Source organism: Vipera ursinii, assembly GCF_947247035.1.
Source record: "Vipera ursinii genome assembly, chromosome: 5".
NCBI classification, from domain to species: domain Eukaryota; kingdom Metazoa; phylum Chordata; class Lepidosauria; order Squamata; family Viperidae; genus Vipera; species Vipera ursinii.
Window position 1 is genome coordinate 65,493,054 of NC_139518.1, and position 5,000 is coordinate 65,498,053.

A 5,000-nucleotide genomic window follows, 5' to 3' on the forward strand; every position below is an offset into this window, starting at 1 on the left:
TTATTTCCCTGGGCTGGCTCCCGTGCTTTGGCAGGTTTGGCAGAAGACCCATTGACATCAGTGATGCTTATTTCTCTCATGACAAGTCCCATGGATTTCTGCTCCAAACACGACTAAGACCGTTTCCTCACCAAAGATTGATAGCCTCTTCTACCAACAACAACCTCACTGAGGGATAAAGCCTGTTACTCTTATCTCGGCATAACGATTGTTGGATGCGGCTAGAAGACAATATAAATCACCATAAGCCTGGATCTGACTATTCTTAGGTCTCCAGCCCATCCAGTGGTTTTTGTGCACAAGTAAGCCACATGCATCTCTCCAGATGTTGAAATTAGGTGTGGGGACTGAAGAGGACATGTGGAGGATAAAATATTTCTCTTAATGATCTATTTCACCCTTTGTTTACCTATCAAAGAACTATTTGTCAATGTCACACATTATTTTCCTTTCTGCCTTCCTGAGTCAGGAGTCAGGCAGGCAGAAGAGAGAACACCCAGACTTTCTCGGGCTGAGCAAGACCATCATCCCCATCCTACCACATTATCCTAGGCTGAAACCCAATAGAACTCATCTTTTAAGGAGTTAGAATCTGAGTATAATTAATAAGCATTATTTGACTTTCAGAATCATTTCTCTACTGCCTTATCTGCCTACTGATCTTGCTTCTTCTATTTCCCTCATGTTCTGTGCACTGAAAGCTGTTCCAGTTCCACTTTTTGAGAGATTAAGTCTCATTTTGTTTCAATTGGTCTCTATAAACAAGTAAATAGATATTCCAGGTATGTTCCCTCTATTTCTACATTGATTCATTACACAAATCCAGACCTTAGCAGGCACAAGTTTTTAAACAAATTTAATAAAAACAAATGTTTTTATTTAAACAAATGTACATTATTACATTTAAAGAAATGTAATCAAAATGCAAATAAAATATACATTCAGATAGAAATCTGGCTAGGTAGAACTATTTCAACAGGAGGAGGAGGAGGAGGAGGAGGAGGAGGAGGAGGAGGAGGAGAAGAAGAAGAAGAAGAAGAAGAAGAAGAAGAAGAAGAAGAAGAAGAAGAAGAAGAAGAAGAAGAAGAAGAAGAAATTAAAATGTAAATTGTCATTTCACCCCTATATATTATTTGGGTTTACTAAACTAATCCAGATTAAGAGAAAACTCCCATTCAAAAGGGAAAAAAACAAAACCCCCAACCCACTGGAGCATAATATGATTCAGATCTCTAAGATCAAGTCTTTTCCAAGGTAGGCATTCCCTGTAGGGAACTGTTTAGTTGTGACAGATTTACCTCTAATATGCACATTTTGACAGAGCCAAAAGCTGAGGTGGGTTTATTTTCTTTTTTCCCAATCTACCTTTGCAAATAAAAAAGCATGTAATGTACCAAAAAAAAAATTGTGGTAACATGTTATGCCAATTAGAATCAGAGTGCAATACTTTTTTTTATACCCTCCTGAGGTTTGAATTTAACAAGCAGCACAAGAAAGAAGCATTGTTTCTTCCCTTAAAGCACAAAACTTTGATTTGACTTTTGGACTCAGCAACAGTGCCTTTTGGATAGCAATGGTTCCCAGTGTCTCACTTACCCAAAATTATTAATTCTTGCGGTCTTTGAAGCCAAACCTTTAGAACATTCTCAATGGTTGACAAACAGGCCCTGTCCATTTGTTAAGTTTAAAGATTGTCACTGCCTAATTAGAAGGATTTTATGGCTATTGTTCATGCAAGGATCAGTATCCACGTTGCATAGCATCATTTTAAAGGACAGGGACAGTATTTCAATTAGATTTAGCAACCTACAAATCAGACACCATGTATTTTTTGGGGGGTAATGCCCAGATGCCTTTTGCCCCCCAACAAAGATTAGTGTAAATGGATGGGCCCAGAAGGACTAAACTGCATTGAAGTAGGCCTTTTATAAAAGAAAAGGCACGTATATATGCCAGGCATTTCTTTTCGAAGAGCGCTCATAGAGCAGATTACAGTTTATTTTGAAGCAGTTGAACTCTACCTCTCTTCCTCCTTCTCCCTAACCGCCTTGAGGAATCCCAGTCGCCACCACGCACTCCAATACGGCTATTATCGGTCTGATATTTGGGGAAGAAAAGTGCTAATGGGCAATCTGGTGTTTATTTTGAAACTGCTAACAACGATTTTTCTTGGGTAAAAAAGGCAAGTGTGTCTGGGCACACGGTTGAATGGGTTTTGAGCAGAGGCTCTAACAGATGGTGCGGAGCTATAGGTGCGTTCTCTCTCTCTGTGTGTGTGTCTGTCTGTGTGTGTGTGTGTGTGTGTGTGTGTGTGTGTGTGTGTGTGTGTGTGTGTGTCTCCCCCTTCCTCCCCCCCCCCCTTCTCCAGACTTCGGGGAACCGATCCGGAGCCTGAGCGGCCTGGGAGCAGCAGGCACTGCAAACCGCGGTTGGTAAAGAAGCTTTTCGCCCTCCCAGCCGCCGCCAAAGCCGCTCCTGCCCCTCCCCAGCCCAGCTTCCCTCCCGGAGAAGGCGAGAGCCCGGCAGCCTCCCCGCGAGGGGTTTCCTGAGCGCGCCGGCTTCTCTTCCCGGCAACTGAGTCAGGGACGCGGAGCAGCGGCGGCCCTGCAATCTCTGCCCGGCTCTTCCTCCGGAAGGCCACGGCTGCCTGTGCATCAACACGAGCTCCTGCCGGTCCCAAATCAAGATCTTTCTTTCTTTCTTTCTTTCTTTCTTTCTTTCTTTCTTTCTTTCTTTCTTTCTTTCTTTCTTTCTTTCTTTCTTTCTTTCTTTCTTTCTTTCTTTCTTTCTTTCTTTCTTTTTTCTTCCTTCCTTCTTCCTTTCCTTTCCTTTCCCCTTCCTTCCTTCCTTCCTTCCTTCCCTCCTTCCTTCCTTCCTTCCTTCCTTTTTTTCCTTTCCTTCTTTCCTTTCCCCTTCCTTCCCTCCTTCCTTTTTTTTCCTTTCCTTCTCTTTCCTTTCCTTTCCTTTCCTTTCCTTTCCTTTCCCCTTCCTTCCTTCCTTCCTTCCCTCCTTTTTTTCCTTTCCTTCTCTTTCCTTTCCTTTCCTTTCCTTTCCTTCCCTTTCCTTTCCTTTCCTTTCCTTTCCTTTCCTTTCCTTTCCTTTCCTTTCCTTTCCTTTCCTTTCCTTTCCTTTCCTTCCTTCCTTCCTTCCTTCCTTCCTTCCTTCCTTCCTTCCTTCCTTCCCTCCTTCCTTCCTTCCCTCCTTCCTTCTCTTTCTGCTGCTACGCCTGTTTTGCTTTTCCCCCTCCTCCCTCCCTCCCTCCCTCCCGGCTTCCTTGCTTTCTCTTCTCGCAGCCTGGGCCTCAGCCGTCTCTGCCTAGCGAGGCCACTGGCTTCCCATTCCTACCAGCTCCGTTGCCCTCGCTGCAATCGGCGCTGTGTGCGGTGCAGAACGAGTAGAGGACGCGGGTGGGGTGGGGGTGGGGGGGGACACGGAAGCACCTCCATCTCCATTCTTTCGATGCCACAAGCTTTCGGGGGGAAAAAAAGTTTTTCCCTTATCTAACAGGGGGTTAAGCCACTACGCTGCTCGCCATGCTGGGAAAGCGGGATCCAGCCAAAAGAAAGCCCGCGAAACTCCTCGTCGTGGAAGCGAGCAGTGGGCCTAGTTTTCCAAAGGTCCCCCCGATCAAAGCTGGATTTGTCTGGAAAGCTTGAGGTAGCGAAGAACCCCGCAGATACAACCAGCAGTCGGGTCTGCAAATGTTTTTTTTGTTGTTGTTGTTGTTGCAGCAGGCCACTCCACTTCGGGTGATAGTTACTTTGCCTGGGATGAGTCCGCGTATTTAGATGTGATTTATTTTTTATTTTGTAGCAGCAAGAGAATCCATAAACTGTCGGTTCAGCGCCATTGACTCTTTGATCAGTTACTGGGCTATTTTTCCCCCCTCTCTCCTCCGTCAGCGAAGAGAGATTAAAAGCTTGTATTTTCAGCACTGGAACTTCTGCAAAAGTCCGCAGTTTCCATTGCTAATAAAAACGTGCTTTAAAATGGTCTGGTTTTCTCTCTCTCTCTCTCTCTCTCTCTCTCTCTCTCTCTCTCTCTCTCTCTCTCTCTCTCTCTCTCTCTCTCTCTCTCTCTCTCTCTCTCTCTCTCTCTCTCTCTCTATCTATCTATCTATCTTTCTTTATCTTTCTCTGTCCTTCATTCCAGAGCACTGAAACCTACAGAGCTGCCCATAGTATCCTCTTAATTAGCCTACAGTGATTTCCGAAAACATTTAGCTGGCATGCACAAAGGAAATAAGAAGACATTGTCAACTCGAGAGCGCTCCAGAGTTTAAAAGGGTGCTTCTTTGTAACCTATTGAAAAAAAATTATTGGAGGGCTCAACGCCTCCGTCTTTGTCAAGGGACTGGCGTTTGCCTGTCAGATCGGGTTTTCTGCAAAAGGACACCACTCATTTACTGCTAGGGGCATTTAAATCTAACCCTATTTTTGTCAAGAAGACTGGAAACTTTCTGCTTTCAAAAGCAGAGTCGAGGGGAAAGGGCGCTTGAAAGCTTAAACTAACTGAAATGGGGTTCTTAAATGTATCATTAAGTGAAACAGTCTTTTGTCCTTAATGTTTCAATTTTTATTTTTGCAATTGATAAGAGAGAAAATACACCCCTCTTTCTGCTCTTTCACGAAGAAAGACAAAATAATAATAATGCACCAGGCATTTTATAAGGGATTACCATTGAGACTGTATTATTTACGAAGGGTACAGTTCCCTTAATTCGCTTGTTCGTCCAAAACAGAGGAAGCACACTGAAAAGCCAGCGAATGCATCTCTTAGAAAAACAAAATAAAGCCAAAAGACTTGAACCCTCCATTCAACAGCTAACAGGCATCTATTATCTATAAAAATAGTTGTTTTGAAAGAAGTTTGGATAACATTTGTAGTTCAGAAAGTTGTCCAAAACATGTTAAATAATTTAAGAAGGATAATTGTGTTATTTACAAGAGATGGCAGAGGTTTGAGGAAGGAACAGGAGCTGATTTCAGAGACGGATGTGG

At 43.5% G+C, this 5,000-nt stretch overlaps 1 protein-coding gene across 5 annotated transcripts in view; it reads right to left on the minus strand.

The window, feature by feature from the left end:
• Window positions 1-5,000, minus strand: part of EBF3 (EBF transcription factor 3) — a 194,199-nt gene that overhangs the window by 185,848 nt on the left and 3,351 nt on the right. The gene's annotated exons all lie outside the window — the stretch shown is intronic.